This window comes from Ornithorhynchus anatinus, chromosome 2 (assembly GCF_004115215.2).
Source record: "Ornithorhynchus anatinus isolate Pmale09 chromosome 2, mOrnAna1.pri.v4, whole genome shotgun sequence".
Lineage (NCBI taxonomy): Eukaryota > Metazoa > Chordata > Mammalia > Monotremata > Ornithorhynchidae > Ornithorhynchus > Ornithorhynchus anatinus.
The window spans coordinates 40,886,873-40,911,281 of record NC_041729.1 but is presented as its reverse complement, the minus strand read 5'-3'; the positions used below and the strand labels follow the sequence as shown (position 1 = coordinate 40,911,281).

The 24,409-nt window shown below is 47.4% G+C and overlaps 1 long non-coding RNA gene across 1 annotated transcript in view; it reads left to right on the top strand.

Annotated features, from left to right (window-relative positions):
* The first annotated feature begins 622 nt into the window (after positions 1-622).
* LOC120638214 overlaps positions 623-24,409 on the top strand; it is a 119,159-nt gene continuing 95,372 nt past the window's right edge. Inside the window, exon 1 of the long non-coding RNA XR_005659747.1 lies at positions 623-964. This is a non-coding gene — a long non-coding RNA (uncharacterized LOC120638214). The remainder of the gene's footprint in view (positions 965-24,409) is intronic.

Sequence of the window (24,409 nt, the reverse complement as noted above, 5' to 3'; positions counted from 1 at the left end):
CGCTCTCTCCTCACCTTCTAGGCCGTGAGCTCGCTGTTGGGCAGGGATTCTCCCTATTTGTTGCTGAATTGTATTTTCCAACCGCTTAGTACAGTGCTCCGCGCACAGAAAGCTCTCAATAATAACGATGGTGTTTCTTAAGCGTTTACTACGTGCCCGGCACTGTTCTGAGCGCTGGGGTCGCTACACGTTAAGCGGGTGGTCCCAGGTGGGGGCTCTTAGTCTTGATCCCCGTTTTAGAGATGAGGGAACTGAGGCCCAGAGAAGTGAAGCGGCTTGCCCAAGGTCACACAGCAGACAAGTGGCGGCGGCGGGATTAGAACTCACGTCCTCTGACTCGCCAGCCCGTGCTCTTGCCACCAAGCCGCGTTGAGTGAATGGTCCCAGCCCCTTCAGCGCTTAGCAAATACTCTTATGATTATTGCTGTTATTTTTATTATCATTCTGATCCCGACCCCCCCTTTCCCTGGGCTGAGGGCAGGAGAGGGAGGGGGTCGCCCCGGCTCGAATCCTCCCCGGAGAGGGAGGGGCTGTGGGGGGCAGCACTTTGCCACCAAATTGGATAGCAACACCTCGCCTCCCTCCTCCCTCCTCCTCCCCACGTGCCCAGGCGAGCGGAGGCATTTTGTAGCGAGTCAGCGCGGAGCAGAGTAACGATCTGGACGCCCTCGCGCAAGCCTTCCGGCCCTCACCTCTCGGAGGAGGGACCTTCTGGGGAGCTAATACTGTAGTGGCCGCCCCCCCCCAGCCCCCCGCAGGGCCGGGAGCCGGAGAGCCCGCGCCAAGGAGAAGCGGCTGGAGTCGGAGGCGGAGAGAGCGAGCACTGCGGGGAGGGAGACGGGGGTCGGGCTGGAGGGTCCATGCCGAGAATCTCGGTACCCCCAGCAAAGTTAGCGCCCCGAAGGTCGAGGGGCCGAGAGCCAAGGGACAGGAGCGGGCGCGGAACGGCACGGAGGCTCCCCAGGTAAGGGGCACGGGGGGCACGGCGAGAAGCAGGCGCACGGGGGGACGCGGGGGGCACACTGAGAAGCAGGGGGACGTGAGGGGCACAGCTAGAAGCGGGGGGACGCGGGGGGCACAGGGGGAACCGGGGGACAAAGCGAGAAGCAGGAGGACGCGGGAACACAGAAGCAGAGGCACAGGGGGATGCGGGGGCCACACGAGAAACAGGGACGTGGGGAGCAAAGACGATGCAGGGGGCACAGCAAGAAGCAGGGCACAGGAGGAGGCGAGGGCACAGAGAGAAGCAGGGCACAAAGGCTCGCGGGGGCACAGAAAGAAGCAGGGGCACAGGAGGACGTGGGGAGCACAGCTAGAAGCAGGGGCACGGGGGGGCGTGGGGGGCACAAGCGAGAAGCAGGGGCACAGGGGACGCGGGGGGGTGGCACAGTGAGAAGCAGGGGAACAGGGGGACGCAGGAGGCACAGTGAGAAATTGGGGCACGGGGGGACGTCGGGGACACAACAGAACGAGGTTCGGGTGAAAGCCGGGGGACATGAAGGCGAGGTGCCCCGCGCAGGTCGCCTGCTTGGCTTGCGGGTTTGGGGCGGCCGCCCTCGCACCCAAGAAGTTGAGAGAAACTCGGTGGTCCCTCTTGGTCCCCGGCTGCCCGGCTCCGGGCTTCTTCCTCCCGCTTCACTGGGCAGTGGTGGAGGAGGAGGAGGAAGGGGTGACTTGGTGACTTGCCGCCGAATCGCGCGACCGAGTGTGAGAGGCAACTCCAGAACGGCCGTGGGGGGAGGGAGATGGGCTGCCTCGGCAGGGAGGGACGGATGGACAGATGGACCCCCAGATGGCCCGGCCTCCCAGAGAGGCTATAGGGGAGCTTCTAAGCATCCTAGGGTGGGAGAGCAGGGGGGCCCGGGCCAAGAGCCCTGGGCTTCTGCCCCTGCTCGGAGCCCCCCATGCCAGCGGGGCACCCCCAGCCTGGGGAACCAAGCTTGGCTCAAAGGGTTGGCGTCCGAGATTGCCCTGCCCCTCTCGGTGCTCGGGACCAGTGCCGCGCTGCCTCGGCTGGGAGTTAGGGGCCGGAGGAGGAGCCCGTCAGAAAGACCCCAAGGCCCAGCGGAGGTCTGATGTGATTGCCTTGGATCACCCAAGTTCTGGGGAAGCTTGAGGATTAACCCCTGCTGAGGTTCCCATCCTGCACTTTCCGTAGAGTGTCTGTGCATATGTTTACATCCGTCGGGCCCGGGGCCCAGCCACCGGCCGGTATCGACGCGGGTTAGACTCTGGTCGGTCTTGCGACGGGGGAGGAGAGGGCACTGGCTAGAGCACAGGGGCACCTCTCTGGGTTCCCCCCTCAAAAAGGGGCTCTGTACCCCTTAGTTGCAGAAAGCTAGTCGTCCCCCTTGCCTCCCAGGGACCCCGAGCACTCCTCTTCTGGTCTCTGGGGTCTGGGTTTAAGAAAACCCTCAGAAGCCTCATGTCACCAGAGGATGGAATCCCCTCTGTGCATGTGGGGAAGGAAGCAAAGCCGATGTAGAGAAGATTTAAAATCTACTGATGGTATATATTAAGCTCCCACTACATGTCGCACACTGTGCTAAGTGTTGGGGTACGTGCAAGATGATCAGATAGGACACAGTCCCTGCCCTTTGGTGAATCTGGGCATCTTGAAGGAAAATGAGAGCATGAGTGAACAGTTAGGAGGTAGGAACCCCCAACTGTTTTCTTAGAAGTCAGTCAGGTTAACATCAGGTCCTTTTCTTATAGCCCTTTCGGGTAACCCCCTCCCGAGGCACATTGGCTCAGACAGACAGAGTCCCTTTTGGATGCTCAGAGTGGCTCCTCCATGTAAAATTCAGGTCACATCCGCTCGAGAATAAGGCAGTTAAATTTGGGATTTGGGAAAGCCCAGCGAAGAAGTGAAGGACATGAGCCCGGCCAGCTCAGCTTTCACTGAGTTCCTACTGCAAGATAGAACTTGTGGAGCAAAGGAATGGAAGTGGAAAGTGAGAGGTTTAGCCCTCAAGGACAAGCATGGCCTAGTGGATAGAGCACAGGCTTTGGAGTCAGAAGGATGTGGGTTCTAATCCTGACTCTGCCATTTGCTATGTGAACTTGGGCAGCTCACTTCTCTGTGCCTCAGTTCCCTCATCTGTAAAATGGGAACTAAGACTGTGAACGCCTTGTAGGACAGGGACTGTGTCCAACCTGATTAATGTGTTTCTACCCCACTGCTTGGTAAAGCACCTGGCTCATAGTAAGCGCTTAACAACTACCATAAAAAAAGTACCGGAAAAGGAAATCCAAGTGTTTTTTGTAAGTGCATTAGTTTCTGCAGCCTCCGGTTTGCCCGATCTTCCCAGTGGCTTCAGCGGTCGCCGGTGACCTGTCAGAAAAGTGTTGGGCTAGGCCGTGATCTGCTGGATCTTCATCTGGAGCACAGTACTGTACTGTGTTGTGTCTCTGACCTATTGTGTAAAAAAATGTTGCTATTCACGATGAGAAAAGTGAAGTTTCAAATCCAAAGTGCCTCATCTCCAAGTCTAATCTGGGAAAAATGAGAACATTAAAAAGTTTGCTAATATGTGGCAGTGTGGTGATATCTGGCAAAGCTTTTTAGGAGACATAATGAATTCTCACCTCATTTCCTTATTTGGTAGGAAGAAATGAAAGCACCTTGAATTTGAGTAACTTTCCCCAGATCACTCAGAAATCAATAGTATTTATTGAGGTCTAAATGTGTGGAACATTGTATAAGCTCTTGGGAGAGTAAAGTTAGAAGACAGTAGACCCTGCCCTCAAGTAGTTTACAGTCTAGCTGGGGAGACAGACACTACAATCAAGGCAGGGGGAAGCAACAGTGTTTAAAAATCTGTATATAAGTGCTGATTCGGGGATAGGTTTAGGTGACCCAGAGGTGTTAGTGACAGTAGCCAAGAAAATAGGGTGGAGAGATGAGAGATTAATTAGGGAAGGACTCCTGGAGGAGATGTGACTTCATGAGGGCTTTGAAGATGGGGAAAACAGTGGTCTACTGGATGTGAAGAAAGAGGGCATTTCAGGCAGAGCTGAAGGTATGAACAAGAGGTCAGTGGTGAGATGAGAACAAGGGAAGAACGAGGGACAGTGAGTAGGTTAGGTTGCAAGGAGCAACAAGTGCAAGCTGGAGTGTAGTTAGAGAGGCGGGAGGATGAGTAATGGGGGGAGAATTAATCTCCTCTAAGTCAATGATTAGGAGTTTCGGTTTGATGCAGAGAGGAATAGACAACCACTGGAGGTTTCTGAGGAGTGGAAAAAATGATGTTTCAGAAAAATGGGCAGGTAATGTGAATGTGTCCCTTTATTGTAGTATTGTACTCTCTCAAGCACTTAGTACAGTGCTCTGCACACAGTAAGCGCTCAATAAATATGATTGAATGAAAAGATGATTCAGGCAGCAGAGTACTGTATGGACTGGAGAAAGGAGAGACTGGAGGTAGGGAAGTCTATGAGGAGGCTGATCCAATAATTAAGTTGTGGTAAAACAAATGTTTGGGCTGGAGTGGTGGCCGTTTGGAAGGAATGGATTCTGGAGATGGGATGAAGAGAGAACCGACGGGATTTGGTGCCTGACCGAATACGGGGACTGAAAGGGAGAGAGGAGTCAAGGATGTTATCACGGTTGCGAGCGGGGAGCTGTTGACAACATCACTCAGTGGCTCAGGAATCCTGCCCAGTGTTTAAGAGTGCAAGGTAATAGAAGAGTTTGTTTTTCTGTTTGGGGATATTCAACTGCTATTGGTTTTGGGAATTTATTACCATAGGAGCATAGACTTCCTGTATCCATATATCTCCGTGGAAAATGGACAGGCAGATCCTGTAGATACATGAGTAGGAGTATATAAATATATATAAATGGAGAGAGGCTAAATGAAATACACTGGTGAATGACAAGCATGTAGATAGATCTTGGGGTCCAGGTGACAGGGTAATAAATTTCCCAGAGGAAACCAAGCACAGTTTGTGGCGTTACCAGGATCGTCGTATAAATTTATCATTCCTTCCTCCAGTGTTTTTCTCCCAAGTTGTTTTATTTTCTCCTTAACTAATTCATGAATTTAATTACATGTTTTCGAATGAATGTCTCTTCCAACAAGAGGCACTGTGTTGTGGTTTCTCGGGTCTTTTATTTTGGTGGGTTTGGTACGTCTCCAATGCAGTTTTTTTCCCCTGTGGCGAAGGGCCATTCATAATGGACTGCAATGGGTCTTTACGCTGAGGCTGTCGCTTTCCCGATAATATCAGCTACGTATTAAAAATAGCGCCATGCAAGCTGGCTGGGCAGTTAGCAGGGTAGCTACTAATTAGAGAGCAGTGAAAAGACATAGAGTTACCTTTGTGTTTTTTTCTTTCCCACTAACCTTTCACATCCCTGTGTCGATAGTAATATAAAACCAATTCCCAAGTTATTAAAAGTTTAAAATATTGTTGTTTTGACATCAAGACAATAATGTGTTGGTAACGTACCACTAATGAACTAGTAGAGCTTTTTTCTTACCCTTCCCCCACTCTCTCCCTTCCTCTCTTCCCTATGATTTACCAAAACTGTTTACTTTGCTGTCATCCAACCAGAACTGATTGATTCTCACCTAATCCCAAAATGTCTCTCTAGAGCTGTCTTTCTGAGAAGCCGGCCTCCTCGATGAGTTGAGGAGGAAGAGGCCATGATGGGTGGGTATGTGGGAGGAAGCAAGGGAAACATCAGGACAGGCCAAGTCAATGATTAATGGTATTTATTGAGCACTTACCATAGAGCACTGTACTAAGCTCTTGGAAGAGTACAATACAAACAGCATTGGTAGAACCCCTTAGACCCTGTTGCCTCTGCCTCTGTCTCAACATCTGATATCCTAGATTCTCTTGGGAGGCAGTGTTTTGAAGGGAATGAGCTGTGGGAAGCGGGACATGAGGTAACCCTCCTGATGGTACTTTAGATTTTATATTCACTTTTCTATTGAGTAAATCAAATCTCTGCTCTCTTCCTTTGCTCTCCACCTCTAGGGCAAGTAGGTACAGACAGGGATCACTGGCTTCAGTTGGAGAAACGGAGGCATGGAGAAACTCCAGTGAATCTCCGAAGTTCACCCAGTGGAACTAGAAACCAGTAACTAGGTTTCCTGACACAAGCCCAGTTCTTGCTCCAATAGAGCTAAGTGGTGTGTGTTTTGGCCAGTGTGCTGACCAAAATCAATCCATCAATGGAATTTATTGAGTGCTTACTACGTGCAGAGTGCCGTACTAATTGCTTGGAAGAATACAGTACAGCAGAATTAGCAGCCATATTTCTATGTATTCCAGACATGCCCATAATGAATTTACAGTCTAGAGAGGGAGGGAGACATTATTAATAATAATGATAATAATTATCGTATTTGTTAAGCTGTTGCTAAGTGCCAAGTACTGTTCTAAGTGCTGGGGTTGTTACAAGGTAATCAGGTTGTCCCTCATTTACAGATTAATCCCCATTTGGCGGATGAGGTAACTGAGGCACAGAGAAGTTAAGTGGCTTGCCCAAAGTCACATAACAGACAAGTGGCAGAGCCAGGATTAGAATCCACTTCCTCTGACTCTCAAGCCCATGCTCTTCCTGCTAAGCCACACAGTTTCTCATATATTAATATAAATGAATAATTTGAAATATATATTATATGGATATGTACACAAGTGCTGTGGGGTTGGGGCAAATGTCTAATGTCCAAAGATCACAGATCCAAGTGATAGATTTCACACTCTGCCAGAAAAGAGGGCTTAATTGGTGAAGGTCTCTTGGAGATGATGTGACCTTACTACTGCTTTGAATGTGGAGAGAGTGGTGGTCTGGCATATATGGACAGGGAGGGAGTTCCAGGCTAGGGGGAAGACATGGGAAAGGGGTCGGGGGCGAGATAGATTAAATTGGGGCCCAGGGAATAAACTGGCACCAGAGGGGTGGAGTGTGTGGGCTGGGCTGTATTAGGAGATTAGTGAGGTGAGGTAGGATGGGGCAAGCTGATTGCTTTAAAGCTGATGGTAAGGAATTAATGCAGAGGTGGATGGGCAGACAATGGAGGTTCCTGAGGAGTGAGGAGACAAGGACTGAATGTTTTTGTTGATAAATGATCTGAGCAGAAGAATGGTTTGGAGTGGGGAGAGACAGGAGCAAGATCAGCAAGAAGGCAGATGCCGTAGTCAGGGCGGGATAGGATAAGTGCTTGGATCAGCATGGTAGCAGTTTGGATGGAGAGGAAAGGGCAGATTTTAGCAATGTCGTGAAGGTAGAGCGGATGGGATTTGGTGACAGATTGAGTATGTGAGTGGAATGAAAAAGATGAGTCGAGGACAATGCCAAGGTTACAGGCTTGTGAGATAGGGTGGTTAGTGGTGTTGTCTACGGTGATGAGGAAGACGGTTTGGATGGGAAAATAAGGAGTTCAGTTTTGGATGTGTTTAATTTTAGATGTCGGTGGGACATCCAAGTAGGAATGTCTTGAAGGCAGAAGGAAATGTGAGATTGCAGGAAAGGAGAGAGGTCAGGCCTGGAGATGTAGATTTGGGAATCATCTGTAGAGAGATGGTAATTGAAGCCATGAGAGTGAAGGACTTCTCCAAGGGAATGGGTGTAGAGAGAGAATAGAAGGTGACCTAAAAAGGAGCCTTGAGGGACCCCCTTCTGTCAGGGAGTGGGAGACAGAGGAGGAGCTAGAAAGAGAGGCTGAGAAGGAATGGTCAGAGACATAGGAAGAGAACCAAGAGAGAACCAAGGTTGGATAGAATTTCAAGGGGAAGTGGGTGGTCTACAGTGTCAAAGGTGGCTGAGAGATCTAAGAGGATTAGGAGAGAAGCAGCGTGGCTCAAGAGAAGCAGCAAGGCTCAGTGGAAAAGAGCCCGGGCTTGGGAATCAGAGGTCATGGGTTGGAATCCCGGCTCTGCCACTTGTCAGATGTGTGATTGTGGGCAAGTCACTTCACTTCTCTGTGCCTCAGTTACCTCATCTGTAAAATGGGGATTAACGGTGAGCCTCACGTGGGACAACCTGATTACCCTGTATCTACCCAGCACTTAGAACAGTGCTCTGCACATAGCAAGCGCTTAACAAATACCAACGTTAATATTATTATGAGTAGAGAATGTCAGATCTGGTAAGAAGAAGGTCATTGGTATCTTGGGGTTGTTTCTGTAAGAGAAGGGGGCAGAAGTCAGATAGGAGGGGATTTAGGAGAAATTTGTAGGTTAGGGAGTGGAGGCAACAGTAGAAAGTCTCTCAAGAAGTTTGGAGAGAAACAGTAGACGGGAGATGGGGTCGAGGGAGGGTTTTTTTAGGATAGGGGACGCATAAGCAAGCTTGAGAGGAGTGGAGAAGCCAAAACAGATAAATGTTTTGGTTGGTGAAAACTCCAGTCATGCGGGAGACTCTCAATGTCTCTCTGCACCTCTTCAGATTCCTCTGTGACCTGCAGGTTCTCCTTCTCTCTTCTGACCAGCTTCACCTCTTCCCTTCCCCTCCGGTATGTCCCCTAATCACATCTTTCTCTGGGGTTCCTTCCCTTCTCATTTCATCACTTCAGTCAGAAGGCCAAGCTCAGCTGTCACCGTAGTTGCCAGAAAGTGTTCAACCCAGAATCTGCTCTTCCACCCAAGAGGACCAGATGCATCTTTTTCTTTTTATAGTATTTGTTCAGCACTTACATCGTGTCAAACATTGTTCTAAGCACTGGGGTAGATGCAGGTTAATAAGGTTGGACACCATCACTGACCCCCATGGGATTCTCAGTTTCAATGGAAGGAAAAACAGGAGAACTGAGGCACAGAGTGAAGTGGATTGCCCAAGGTAACACAGCAAGTAACTGTCCGAGTGGGGATTAGAACTCGGTTTCTCTGACTACCAGGCCCGTGTTCTCTCCACTAGGCTCTGCGACCTTCTCCGCGCATCTTGGGGGCCATACATCTTTGGGCCCATCTGAAATTGATCTAGCCCCAGAAAGAGACACCACTGTTGCAGAAGCAGCTTCCCCAGGTGGTACAAGCTAATCTCCCTTCCTCTAGTTTCAACCCATTTCCTAAAGGCACTTTATAACTAGAACGAGAGCTATGGCTCGGATGAAGCTCTCTTTGCGTGAGGAAAGCTAGTATTCCAGCTCCCCAGGGGGAAGCCAGAAAAAGCTCTCCTGGCTCTTTGGGAAAAGTTGAGATGAAAGTCATTACAGACAGATGATCACGGAGTCCGGGAAATTAATGTCGGTCAGGTTGTTCCCTCCATGTTTACCGTTCATTTTTCATTTTGAGGATAATCAGAATGAAAAAGCCGAATCATATAGTGGTTACCATCCTCTCCCTCTGGCCGACCCTGTCTCTCCCCGACATTTTTGTACTCTCTCACACAGCCTCTAAACACATGTACATTTTGTCAGTCCAGGAGATTCCAAGTGGCTGGGGTCCTTGAAGCAGGAAAGTTCGTCTACCCTCTTCCCTCCACCCCTCCCCCACCGTCTCTCCCCCCATCCCCACCCCAAAACTCAGTGCTAATCCATACAATTGCTTTTCAGGAATGGAACATTGAGCAAACGTCACTCCTCTGCACTGGAATATATCACCGGCAGAGACAGCAGCTATAATCTTTAATCATTCAGAGCGATCAAAACAAAAAGGTGCACATCATTGCAGGATAAATGCCTCTCGCCTTTGCCTCGGTGCCAGCTCTCTGGGTCTCCCAGTCTCGGCAGCAGCAGCCGTAGGCAAGTTTTTAAATGAGGGAAGTGTGGGTAGCTCTGCCTCTCACCTTACGAAGGGCCTCCTCTCCATCAGCTCCGTTGGGACGGCCCAGCCAAGGACATCCACGGCTGCCCAGTAGCTGGAGAGTGACCCTTCTGTACTTTCTCCCCAAGCCAGACATCAGAGGGGGATTTAGGATCAGGGACCAAAGAGTGTATTTGATGGGGAAGGGAGTGTGTTTGGGGGTTTTGAAGGTGAATACACAATCTTGAACAAATGACTTCTGTCGTTTCTCCCTTGTTAGAGTGTCAGCTTTTTGAGGTCAGGAACTGTGGTTTCCTTTCAAGGGTAGCTGTTATGCCTATATTTGTTTTTTTACATCAAGCAATCATATGTATTGAGTGTTACTGTGTGGAGGGCACTGTGCTAAGCACTTGGGAGCATACAATATAGCAGAGCTGGTAGACATGTTTCCTGCCCACAGGAGCTTAAGGCCTGGAGGGGAATACATAAATTACGGATATGTACATAAGTGCTGTGGGGCTGAGGGTGGAGTGAATAAAGGGTATAAATCCAAGTGTACCCTCTATACCTATTCCTCTCCACATCAAACAGAAACTCCTGACTCTTGACTCTTAGGGACACCATTAGGTTTCTCCTTTTGGCTCATTTACTTATTAACTTTTTTCTCCCGTTCCATTCCAATTTATCCTTCATTCTTCCCAAGCTAAGCTTTTTACTCTGCCTTGTTTTTGACTCTCCTGCCTCTAATCCCATCCTCTTCCAGAGCACAACACCCTCCACCCTCCACCCCGGGGAATTCTTCCAGACCATAGCTCTTTCCCCACTTTCCAAGCCCTTTTGAAATCCCAGCTTCTTTGGGGGCATCCCAACAATTTAACTTTCTCCTCCCTACGCCATAACCTTCCAATTAATTAATGTATTTATTGAACACATACTGAGTGCTGAACACTGTACCTAATGCTTGGGAGAATACAATAGAGTTGGTAGACATAATCCCTGCCTACAAGGAGTTTATGATCTACAGAGAAAGATAGACATTAGATTATGGATAGGGGAAATAGTAGAGGGTAAAGATATTTACATTAAGGGTTGTGGGGCTGGGGTGAGCATCAATGGCTTAAGGGTAACTACTGCCTCAACATGTATACACTCACAGTCATCTTTCAAGAGGAGGAAAGAGACTGGTTACTGAACTTCTGCTCCTTCATTACCCAGCAGAACCTTCTGCATGGCTGAAAGGATTCTCTGGAGTTGCTGAGCTCATAACAGGGGGCTTCTAGGCCGTTTGGCAGAGCCGCTTGAAAGCATCTAGCCTCACGGAAAGGTTGGGAGAATTAACATCTAGTCTCAAAACGCCCACTACTTGTGCAGAATGTAGATCCAGCTTCCTGAAACACCCAACCTCTAATAATAATTGGGGTACTTGCTAAGTGCTTATTGTGGGGAGAGCACTGTACTAAGCACTGAGGTAGATACAAGATAATCAGGTAGGACACAGTCCCTGTCCCACATTGGGTTTAGAGTCTACCAGGGAGGGAGAGCAGGTATTCAATCCCCATTTTAAAGATGAGGGTACTGAGGCATAGAGACATTAAGTGACTTGCCCAAGGTCACACAGCAGGCAAATGGTGGAGTCAGGATTAGAACCCAGGTCCCCTGACTCCTAGGCCCATGCTCCCTTTTCAAGACATTCCCCAAAGAGTGAAAGAAAGGTGGTGATTTTTCTTTCCCTTGACGTCTAAATCATAAATATTTACCCCTACGTAGAGTGTAAATATTTACTCCTCTTACAGTGTTCTTTGAGTTTACCAAGTGTTTTGTTTTTCAAAACACTTTCACATCCAATATCTCAAATGCTCACAACATCTTGGTGAGGTAGGTGTGGGGAGTGGTATCATTCCTATTTCACGGAAGAAGAAACTGAAGTCCAGAGGAGTTGAGTGACCTGTCCAAAGTCACACAGCCAGTGGCAGAGCCACAACTGGAACCCAGTGTCTTGGTACCCAACTGGGTACCCAACTGACTATCCTCCATGTGCAGGAGTATGTGGTAATCTCTTCTCAAAGGAAATTCCACTCATGATGTAAACAATACAGATTCCTCCTCATTCGTGGGTAGCATGAGGGAAAACTGTCCTTGAGAGATCTTCGTTTTGTTGCCAGTATGTGTGAACCTTCTCCTTGAGCAGTTCAGGAGATGACCAGATTGTCCACTCTGGCCTGATGTAGGCTCAGTGTGGGGTATCTTGCTGCTATTATTCTGCAGTTGGTACACTAGGTGCCCTCTGGACACCAGTACGCTGGTAACAAAACCTTGCACTTATTCTGCCCCAACCACAGTGATGTAGATCTTGCAGTGGCTTCGTCTTTTGGTTACTGTTAAATTAGATACCAGAATGACCTATGGGCACTAGCTGAGCCTTGGACCTAAGCACTAAACTTGGCAATTTGTGTAAATACTTAATCCTGAATTTGGTTCTTGCTGATACTTTGATACTACTTCTGTTGGTTTATTTGTGTAATTGCTAGTCTATCCTTCACGCAGGACACTGTGGGTTCTGTCTCTACCAAAGGCAGAAAGAGTAGCAGATCTGAGCTGTAGCATCGGGGATTGAGATTTGTCATAGGAAGAATTTTTGGTCAGTGAGGGTGAGGAGAAACTGGAAATATAGCCAAGGGAGGTGGTGAGAGCTTCTTTGGAGGTTTACAAAAATAGGGTGGAATGGTTTAAGCGTGCCCTTTCCAGAGAGAGGGGGATGGATTATAGGCAGGGGGATGGATTATATGCCCTCTCAAGGTCCTTTCTATCTTCAAGGATTCTTTCAGTTGAATCGGTTGGTTTTGGATGCCTCGTGGAAAGAGCTCAGGTCTTGAACTCCCCTTCCAGTCTGTCGGTTCCTTGTGGATAGTGATAGTTTCTCCCTACTCTTTTGTATTGTACTCTCCCAAGTACTTAGTACAGTGTTCTACACACAGTAACTGCTCAATAAATACCACTGATTTGATTGAGTCAGAGGACCTGTGTCCTAGTTATGCTTTACCACAGGGGAACATTAGATGTGCATTATAAAAACATACCCCATCATCAACAGATCTCATCACAATGGATCCTTCCTCCGGGGTCCACACTGAGACTAATGGGTACAAAGGGAGGGATGGAAGGAATATGCACCTGTAATGTGCCTGTGAAAGCTGAGGTTCATCTTATTTATAATCATGTTCACACACTTACAGGATGTGTTTCTATGCTATGTACTCAGGGAAGAGCTCAGAGATGAAGCCTAGGGAAAGACCTGCTTGCTCTGAACCACCCGACCCCCAGAAGTGCTTCCTGGTTCTAATCTTGGAAGCTAGAACCGTTTCCTAGAAGCAGAGCTTAGAGAAACAACATGACCTAGTGGAAAGAGCAACGGGCATGGGAGTCTGAAGACCTGGGTTCCAATCCAGCTCCACCCCTTTCCTGCTGTGTGACCCTAGGCAAATCACCTAACTTCACCGTGCCTCAGTTTCCTCAACTGTACAACGGTGTTTCAATACCTGTTCTCCCTCCTCCTTAGACTCTGAGCGCCAAATGGGGGCAGAGACTGTGTCCGGCCTGATTATTTTGTCTCTCTGCCCTAGTGCTTAGTACAGTGTTTGGTACATAGCACTTAATAAATACTATCATCATTATTATTATTACAGAACCCACTTTAGATGCTGCAAAATCCCTTCAACTCCCATGGGTGCTGTGGTGGACCATATCTCTTCAGAATGGGGGAGGAGAATTTAAAAAAAAAAAAGGAGGTTTAAAAGCCTAACAGGAACCTGCTTTTATTTTGGTTCCAGCTCGTTATCACATCCTTGCAGTGTGTGAAAATGTTAGATCTGGAGAATGTGACTGCTCCAGTGAGAAATGTTCAGAAAAACAACCCACCAGAAATCCTAATATTGCTACATTGTATTAATTCAGAAAGCCAGAGATCAAAACATAGAAATGTGAGCCCAACAAGTGGGCTGTAACTCTTAAAATTTCCAAATGGAACAAAGCCAAACATGAGACAAGTTGAGGGAAGAGCGAAATCTAGTATCAGTGCTGAAGACACAGGCAAAGAGAAAGAGAGGTTCCTGCAGAGTTGGAGAGGGAGAGAATGGGAAGGCCACGAAGGTGTTTTTAACCAACTTGGAAGAATACTTGCTTCCGCATCATCGCCTCGGGCAGAGCGCAAGGTGACCGGACGTGTGACTGGACGTCTCGATTTTGGTGGCACAATCCAAAAATGTAATGACGTGCCTCACCACCTGCTATAGGGCTTTGGGGACATGGTTTATGTCCTGAAAAACCAAAGCTTACTAAGGACACTGATGCAACATTGATGGGAGGGATGACATGGAGAAGAGATGGGTGCCTACTTCATCATGCATCTCCCCTCCTCCTTGGAAGGCAGGAATCTGGGAGGGGGAGTGTGGTGATGCATTCATTCATTCAGTCGTATTTATTGAGTGCTTATTTTGTGCAGAGCACTGTTGTAGCACTTGGGAAAGTACAATACAACAATAAGCGGACACATTCCCTGCTCACAATGAGCTTACAGTGCCCTCCCACCTCCCCTCCTCCCCTTCTGCAACAGGATCACTGAGAGGCAAGATCTTAGAGAAGCAGCGTGGCTCAGTGGAAAGAGCACGGACTTTGGAGTCAGAGGTCATGAGTTCGAATCCCAGCTCTGCCACTTGTCAGCTGTGTGACTGTGGGCAAGTCACTTAACTTCTCTGTGCCTCAGTTACCTCATCTGTAAAATGGGGATTGACTGTGAGCCCCACGTGGGACAACCTGATTCCCCTGTGTCTACTCCAGCGCTTAGAACAGTGCTCTGCACATAGTAAGCGCTTAACAAATACCAACATTATTATTATTACCTTAGGGTCCTTGACCTGCTGAGCTGAGTTTTGAAAGGGCAGGTAGAGGAGGTGCTGCCAGATCCATTAACTCCATCCTCTTTCTACTTTCCCTGAGGCGCATTCCCCTGCCCCTAGAGAGTTCATTGCAGATTTTACTTTACCTTGGAACTTAGCTCTATCATCTACCATCTTGATTTTTAGGTTTTTTTAAAACCAGTTTTCTCAAGCAGTCCAAACCTTCTCACTCTCTCCTAAAATCACCCTCTTATCTCCAACCCCATATGGTGGGGGCTTCACCCTGAGCCTGTCAGCACTCCCCTACCCTGGGCACTGTGGTGGACTGGTCTCACTTTAACAGTAGGGGGAAGGAGTTGCTTAGAGCATTAGTGGTCCCTAAGTAATTAAGCCGACTTCCCTGGCAGTAACACTACAGAGTGTAAATGTAGAATTGTGCCATAGTCACTCAACGGGATCCACAAATGTGTGGTTCAAAAATCCTTGTAATCTTGGGCATTAGGGACTCTACTCATTCTGCTAAATACATTGAAAACAAGTCTTTTGTGACTTCTCTCTGTCACTTGCAAATCAGAACATCACCCCCACCCCCCCGCCCCCCTTCCAGATTGGTTCTTTTCCCTTATAGCATACACTCCTAGCAGAGACTTGCCCAAAGACTCCAGGCTCCCTAATCTTCAGGGAGAATCCCCTTTTCTGGAGGGGATTGCCCTTGGATTTGTATTTGATATTCATCTCACCCTCAACCCCTCAGCATTCATGTACATATCTTTAAATTCCATATTATAAATCACTTATATTAATGTCTGTTTCCCCCTCTAGACTGTAAGCTCACTGTGGGCAGGGAACACGTTTGCCAACTCTGTACTTTCTCGAACACTTGGTACAGTACAGTACGAGTAAGTATGTAATACTTGAGTGCATAGTAAGCATTCAATAAATACCATGGAATGAATGAATGGAGCTTTTTGAGAAAACAGGAAGAAACTTTCTGATTTACAACATTTTTCCTGGAGACAGAGAAATGGACTTAATGACCTCTCATGGTCCTTTTGAGGATTCCTCTTCTCAGATTCTATCTTGGATTACAGTAGAATCTTGGATTGTTGTTCAAGAGCAGGCCCAGCTGGGGTTGCTAGAAACTCCAAGAGTAGGAGACCCTTTTCCCTCCGTACTGTACCTGTAGTGCCATGGAGGACAGAAGTTTGGTTGATTCCACTGGATTTGGAATCTTCAGTTATACCATTTGGTTCCATAAATGACCTCATCCCTTTCCTGGAAGTGTGAAGATGCTTCCAGGGTGGATACTTACCTTTTTAATTTCAAGGTCACTCACAAACAGCATTTATCAAGTACAGAATCCTACACTAGATGCCATGAGGAGTTACAAAAGAATTAAAAATCATGGCCCCGACTGTGAGGCATTCACAACCTAATAAGGTAGACAGGGCCAACACCAAACTACAAAGATAAAGAGAAACTTAAAACACAAATGACAGTCGCATGTCAGTCTGTATTAGACAGAGATACACCAATTGCTAATCTGTTGTGAAAATGATTGGAAGGACTGGAAGCAGATGGGATAATCTATGAAAGCTTCAAGGAGGAGATGAGTTTTTAGAAGTTTTGAAGGGCCCAGTTTGGCCAAGAGAAGAGCATTTCTGGTTGAGGGAAAGTCTTACAGAGGTGAGAAACTTCCATGTAAGGGATGGAATATGGGTTTGCTTCGCTGGAGCAGAGAGGATTGGCAGGAGATGAGGGAAGTCAGATTAGGACCCCCGAAGTGTGGAAGGCCTTTAAAGGCCAGAGTCAGGAGTTTGGATTTGAAAGGCAACTTGGAATCAGGTTAGGCTTCAGAGAAGGGAGGTGATGTAATCAAAGTGTTGTTTGAAGAGCATTTCTGCATCTCTGACTCCATGCCCTAGGGTGCCACCCAGATAGGAAAATCCTGAGAACAGCATTCTCTCCCGAGCTCCTCTCCGGCCTGCCCCGCCCAACGCCGAACGTTGGTGGTTGACAAAATGTAAAGGCCCGAGGGGGAATCCCTTAGGTTCTCTGGGAAAGGATCCCAAATGTGGAGGTGTTTTTGCTGATTTGGCTGGCGTCTTGTCTCAGGAAGCAGAGTCACTGCTCGCCTCCCAGCTGGGTTTCATTCAGAAACAGCCACATTGCCAGCTAGGCGGGTGAGGTGAGCCAAGGCCTCAGGGTGTCAGACTGCAAAGGACAAAAGCTCTGGCACCTTGAGGCTATTCCTAAAGAAATGGTCCTCTCATCAGGGCTGAATCCTCCAGCTGGAGGGTTTTGAACCATGAAAACTTCCCTGTCCACTCCAGTGTCCTAGGCAATTTTAAAATACTATTAATAATGATGATGGTATTTAAGCACTATGTGCTAAGCACTGTAGTAAGTGCTGGGTAAATACAAGATAATCAGGTTGGACACACTCCCTGTCCACACATGGAGCTCACAGTCTGAGAGGGAGGAAGAGTTAATCACCATTTATGGATGAGAAAACTGAGGCACAGAAAAGTTAAGTGACTTGTCCAAGGTCACACAGACAACAAGTGGTAGAGCTGGGATTAGAGCCTAGGTCCTTCTGACTCCCAAGCCCATGCTCTATCCACTAGACTATGCTGTTTCTAGTCCCATCTCTGCCACTTATCTGTTCTGTGACCACGGGCAAGTCACTTCTCTTCTCAATGCCTCAGTTATCTCATCTGTAAAATGAGGACTGAGATTGTGAGCCCCATGTGGGACATGGAATGTGTCCAGTTTGATTTCCTTGTATCTACCCCAGCTCTTAGAACAGTGCCTGGCACATAGTAAGTGCTTAACAAAAGCCATAAAAAAAGGATAAAGTGGCAGGAGTGAGAGTTGGAACCCTGGTCCTCTGACTCCAAGGTCCCTGATCTTTCTATTTGGCCACATTGCTTCTCTCAGCAGCATCTCTCTAAGACCTAAGGTTCTAGGAGTTCCAAAGAGTTCAAAGTATTTCCGCCTCCACTTTCTCCTTTTAGCCTCTCAGCCTCCTTCTGAACTAGGGGAGGGTGTCTTTTTCCTGTTTTTCAACTGTGAAGAGACTAATCTAAGGCCATAGATCAAGTTGATGGCCAAACTGGAGCCATTATCCAGGGGCCCCCATATCCAGTGGTGGGACCTACCCCTAGTCTGGGCTGCTTTTCTTAGTACTAAGGGATTGGGGTGGGAGTGGAGCCTTGTGAGGAGTAGGAGAAATCTAAGATGGCAAAGTGGAGATGAGATTTAGAATTCTTCATTTAGTCTAAACAAAAACCGGTTACTGAGTTTAAATAGCTTCAGAAACCAAACATCTTGTTGGTAATACCTCTGACCACTTAAAAGGACCATAGCTTTGTAAAAGCCTTTGAAGGAGACATATCCTGGCTGGGGAGAAAGACTTGTGGAATTGTCCACATCTTCTGATATGGGGAAAAATGACCCATCTTGGGGCTGGAAAAGTGGCCATGCCCTGGGTCTTGGCACGGCTTGGATCAGCAAGTAGGGCTCCTATGTTAGATCTGAGTTTTGTTTGACCCTTTCCCTTTGAATGATCATCATTATGCCAAGGCATCCCTGGAGTGGTGAAAAGTGTTCATGGGGGAAGGTAGTTCAGAGGAATGTTGAAATGACAGAAACTGGTGTGGGAAGTGAATGGGCTGGCTTCTTGATGAAGATACTCCTAGGGCAGGGGTATTTAGGCCTTGTGGGCAGAGAGTCTCCTTCAGTCTGGGCCCTTCTGATAGGATCCAAGAGTTCCCTTCTTAAGCAACCTTCCCCTCTGGCATATCTATAGCGAGATGTATTTCCCCTCCAGCCTAGCTCTGTCCTGGAGATGCCTTCATCTCTGTTCAGAGTTTCCCTGCGTGAATTTGGCCTGATCCTCTAGGCCTATTCTGGAAATTCAAAATCACACTAGACATTTTACCGTTTGCTGCAGGTGCCAGGGATATGGGACTAGGCCATATTTGTGTTCAAACTATGATGGTGTTCACTTATGGGCCCAAGCCACTTGTTAAGTTAACTGCATCCACAGCCCAAAGGCAAAAGCATGGACTTAATGCAGCCTTTCAGCTGGTTCTTCTTCCTCTGTTCCAAAGGAAAGGAGTCAGTGATGTCAGCCCAGTGGCAAAGATCACCAACTCCATTTATTGACATGCCCGGTAGTCTTCTGAGTGGGCAGTTTAGCAACAAAATGATATTCATTTATATATTTGCATGTCTGCATCTGGGAACTGAAAGCTTCTGGGAGTCCTTTGCAAGGTCGATTTAGCAAGAGTCACCGGATCCTGGTGGATGATGGACATTTACTAAGTGCTTGTGGGTGGATGAGTTAGTTGGCTGTGTCCCTGGGGAGGCGTATGGGGGAGGGCATACCAGGCAAGCTTTAACCCCAGGGTGGTTTGCTGCGGGGGGATGCAGCCCGATTCCTCAGGGGCCACTGAGTGTTGTTCTGTACCTCAGGACCTGTCTGTTAGAAAGGAAAACTGGTGGTTAACTGTAACCCCCCCATCCCTCAAATCTGTCGCTGAGATGCAGGGTTTATATAAGTAAGGTAAATAAGTTCAAAAAACCCAACAACCAAAGGACCGCCTTATATTCATTCCCCTCTCCCAGCCCCACAGTACTTATGCACATATCCGTGATTTATTTATTTATATTAATGGCCACCTCCCCCGCTAGACTGTAAGCTCCTTACGGGCAGGGAATGTTGTAGTCTCCCAAGTGCTTAATTCAGTGTTCTGCTCACAGTAAGAGCTCAATAAATAAGACTTACTGAATGAACGAATAAATAACCTTGAAGACAGCATGCAAAAGAATCTCTCTCTCACCCAGGTTTCTTGTACGAAGGCTCTAGGGTCCAGTTTTTAAAAGACATTTTTTTGGTTTTGGTTTGTTTTTTCCCTCTTCCATGCTGAACTTTCAGGTTTTGGTCCCACAGAACCAAAATGAATGGGATCCCAGCCACATCTCTCTTTCCCTGTACAAGGTAGTCTTGGCCTTTGTCTCCTGCTTCTCATATTCCTTTAGTGGAGAGACGAGTCAGAGGAGAGAATCCCTCCAGGCTGATTCCACGTTTAGCAGCTATGTATGGAGGAGTCTGGGAATGGCTTCCTAATGGGAATGTCATGATTTTTCCTGCTTGGTTGGGTTCTGTTTCCACTCTGTTGGGTCCCAGGCACCCAGGGCTGCTCTTCAGTAGGTTGATCTGCAACTTCATGTCTGAGATGCCACTTTCCAGCTTTGACTTTTTGATGATGGTCCCTTCTGTCTGAATACCATAGGGCTTTGGAACATCCTGGCAAGTTTAGGGAAAAGAGAAATTGCTCCCATATGGATGGATTGGCCCCAGAACCCTTTGGAGGGGACAGCTAGGTCCTTCCCAATGAGTGCAGAGCACTGTGATAAAAATAATAATGATGATGGTGTTTAAGTGCTTACTATATGCCAGGCGCTGTACTAAGTGCTGGGGTGGATATAAGCAAATCAAGTTGGACACAGTCCCTGTTCCCCTGTAGGGCTTGCAGTCTCAATACCTATTTTCCAGATGAAGTAACTGAGGCACTGACAGGTGAAGTGATTTGCCCAGGGTCTGCTGTGTGACATGACTTGCCCAGGGTCACACAGCAGACAAGTGATGGACCTGGGATTAGAACCCATGACCTTCAGACTCCCAGGCCCATGCTCTATCCACTATACCATGCTGCTGCTGCTTCTACTGATCTTTTGGGAGAATAAATAGAGTTAGATACAATTGCCTGCCCTCAAGAAGTTGGGAGAAGGACTCCTTTTAGGACTGGAAGGGAGAACAATTTGAGAGCATTTCTTTGGCACAATTTCCCAACAGACTCCACGGTGGGATTCCTCCAAATAGTCAAGTGCCCCCAATAAAAGGGATTTACTTCCTCTTTCCCTATCCTTTCTCTTCCCCAGTCCCTCCTCCTCCTTCCTTTCCTCTGAAGAATGTCTTGTCTTTGGGGGGCACTTTGCTCCTGCTTGTCTGCAGAAAGCATCACTTCAGGCCCCTGGTGTAACCTATGGTGGAGACTGGTTGCAATGAGTAATTTCAGAAGGGAATTACTCCACAAACCCTCACCACGGAGGGCTTTGGAAATCTCAGTATTTGATGAAAGGCTTTTACAATGTAAATGGGGTCAGCTGACCCTGAAATTGCTTCTGATGGAATCACCCCTCCCTCCCCACCACCCATTCCTCCTTGTCCCCTCCCATTCCCACCACTAACTAGAAGGGTGAAGGCAGAGTGGGTCCATATCCTATAGGCAGGGCTTGGAGCTGTCAGGAGATTTATAACAATTTGCGAATACAACCATTAAGCTCTGCAGAGAGAGGGGGTCGGGAAGACTGATCGCTTCAGTTTAATGAAGTCAAGAAGGATACCTGTAGGATGCTTCATTCAAAAATGGAAAATAGAGCAGAGGATTTTTCTGAGGCCCCAAATTGGTGCAGATTGACTACCTGCTAAATTGGAGAGCCCCAAGGGTTGGTGACGGCTATTGTGATCTCTTCAAGGCCAAAAGGTTGAGCCTAGGGTTAAGTCATTCTCCGTCCTTGTAATGCCCCCCTCCCCCACCCCCGCCCCCAGAGGGAATTTGGAATAATTTTGGGGGGGTGCAGAGGGCAAATGGTGAAAGCAAGCACTTTCTAGTCTCTTGCCTGACTGAGAGGAGTGAATGGAGAACACAATTGAGAGAAGCTGGAGGCCAGAGTAAAAAGGGAAAGGATTTACTTTCTGTTGGATTAAGGTTTTTTTTCCTAGTGAAATCTCTGTGGGTTGGGAGTTCAGGCTGAGTTCTCTATACTGTATATCCTTTTATCCCTGTACCTGGCTACTGAGGGTTTGTCTATGAAATAAATAAATAGAAGGCAGACTGCCCTTCCCAGGGGATTCATGGAACTCTATTGTGTGCCACCCCCAACTACCCCCACACACACCAAATCCCCACCCTACCCAATCCCTACCTATAATAATACGTATAAACTACTCCTTCATAATTGTGAATCTGATCAGACGTGGCATATAGCTAACCAAACCCACTGGCTGGTAATCCAGTCCCTTGTCAACAGCCACTCTGCAAGTTAAGTAGAAATGGTGCAAGTAGTGAAGAATGCTGATTTCCTTCATTTCATTATTCACACATCCCATCAGGGAGATGTGATCCCTCCAACCTTGTTCACACATCTCCTGGAGCCCCTGAGAGGAAGGTAGGCAGATATGTATTTTGGACCTGATTTACTCACTTCTTCTGCTGTCCCATTTGAACCCAGAAAGAAATCTGCCAATTTGACCTCAGATGGTGGAAAGATCCTATTGGGTACATCTTGGCAAGATCTCTCAAGGGTCAGTACCACTTAGACTATAACCTCTCCTTCTGATTACTCCTCTCCATGACTACTACTTGCAGGCTGCAGATTGAATAGCCCTATTGATTGATTGAAGAAGAAGTTGAATTTCTCTCTGCTTCTCCCCAGGTGTGGTCAGATCACTTGGCCATTTTCCATAGGAGTCATGAGAGTTGCTGGGAACCCCTATGGCTGATTGCAAGTCCTCCCAACAAGGATACTAAATGCTATTGATTATTCACTGGGTTTTAAAAACACCAAGGTATAACCCATCACTCTCTCCACTGGCAGGAAGGCATGATATACTTGAAGACATAGTGGTGCAATAACATATCTCAAAATACACCTGTCCTTAATGCCATAATGAGGCTTTCAAAAGAGATGATTTACTATCAATTATTGGCTTTCCAGAGTGGGGATAGGAGGTGCTGTGTGATGCCTGCTGGGCACAGAGTGCATACATGAGAGAAGGGTGGTGGGTGTTCCTTGGGAAAGTTATCTGTTGGGGCACACATCCTCCATGTCCTTGGGGATGGCCCCTGGCTCTGGTGACATACAGGCAGCTGTGCTGATGAGCTGGGTCTCTCTGAGTTTTCAAGATAAAATATGCACCAATTCCTCTGCCACCTGGCCCTTCTTCAAAAAGAAAGTAATAATAATTGTGTCATTTGTTAAGTGTTTACTATGTGCCAGGCACTGAACTAAGCACTGGGGCTTAGTTAGACACAGTTCTTGTCCTGCATGGGGTGCATAATCTTAATCCCCATTTTACAGATGAGGGAACTGAGGGACAGAGAGCAAAGTGATTTGCCCAAATCCACACAGAAAGACAAGTGGCAGAGTCAGGATTAGAACCCATGACCTGACTCCTAGGCCCATGCTCTTCCCCATGCAGAAGTGTTCCTAGCTTAGTAGACTTGGGTGATTTCATCTGCTTAGAAGACCTGGCTTTTTTTCTCTCTCTCTGTCTTACCTAGTCTCAGCATCTAAGGGAGAGCAATCTATGAGTAGTTGTCAGGCCTTTGGGGGGAAAAACACCTAGGAGAATTGTGAAGGGGCCAAGTAGCTGTCACGATGTTAAGAGCCTGATGAAGTGTCTCTCACCAATTAAAAAAGGTTCACAGACCCTGGTCTGAGCCTCCTGTTGGCAGTAAGTGACCCAGGCCTGGGTGGCACAACCTGTCTTTATCTGTGCTCTCCAAGGACCTCATACACAGGGATACTAACTTCTTAATCCCATGTCCATTTCTTCCCAAGGGAATAGGTATCCAAACTTTATATGGAGAAACCAAGGCACTTTCTGGGAGAGCATATCCTGATCGTGATTGGTAGAGCTGGGTTACGGCCTAGTGTCTTGATTCCTATCCCAGTGCAAAGTCTACTCTTGTGTACTAAACTGAGCCTTTTACACTCTAAAAAGTAGAATCAGATCTCTCTTTATTTTCAGGGTTATTGCAACCTCTGTTTCCCTCTTCCTCTTCTCCTGATGCCCTGGGATTGATGAAGTTCAGGCCAAACACTTCGGGGCTTTTTAAACTACTGAATATTCACCAATTTTTGCCTTCATGTTTTCCCCTGTTAAATTGAGAGCTCATTGAGATTAGGGATCACTTTTGTTTTTTCTGCAAGTCTCAAAAATCCTAATACAATATGGTGCACAGAGTGGGTGCCCAGTAAATAGTATGTGTGGTAGCTTGCCATGCAAGAAGCTAGAGAGATCCTGGTGGGAAGAGGCAGTAAAGAGACCAGACTAGCTTCATGGGCCACTGGAAAGTGGGAAGGTGCAGCTGTCCCAGGGTTCTTGGGACATGGGTTCTGTTAGCACCAGTCCAGTCTCCTGTGGTTTAGCACTAAAGGGTGAAGGTCCTTCAGGCCAGATGGCTCCTGACCCAATTAAGAGGTCCAAGTAAAACTGGGTAGGTTTTGCTTCTGTGGGAAAGTTTAGTCTCGGGTCATGGTTTCCAGATCTTTGGTGTGCAACTCCGAGTGGGTGAGGTATTCCAATTGTTTTCTACGGTCCTTAAACCCCAGCACATTTCATGCCTTTTCCTTATTGTTTTTAGACCGTGTAATCCCGTGCTGGCAATGTCCAGGTCCGGGGTTTTGCTTGATAGTTTTCATGGGGTGTGCATTTAAATTGGTTGTGGCAAAATGGGCACCACAAATAGGCTTCAAATGGAATCGGCTGTGTGCTTCTTGCCCCCAGAAATCAGAGAGGAACGGCCAGAAAAAGTAGAAGTTTGCTCTTTAGAAAAGTTGCAAAAAAATTGCCGGCTAATGAATCCAAACTTCCTGGTTGATCCTCACCTGTGAATTTAAAAGAAGATCCTCTTTGCATACATCCATTTTTTTCCTATTTCCTGGTTATTCATAACAAAATTAATTTGCTCTTTAAGATTTGTCCTTGAATTTGTTTTAATTTAATTAGTTGTTTGAATTTA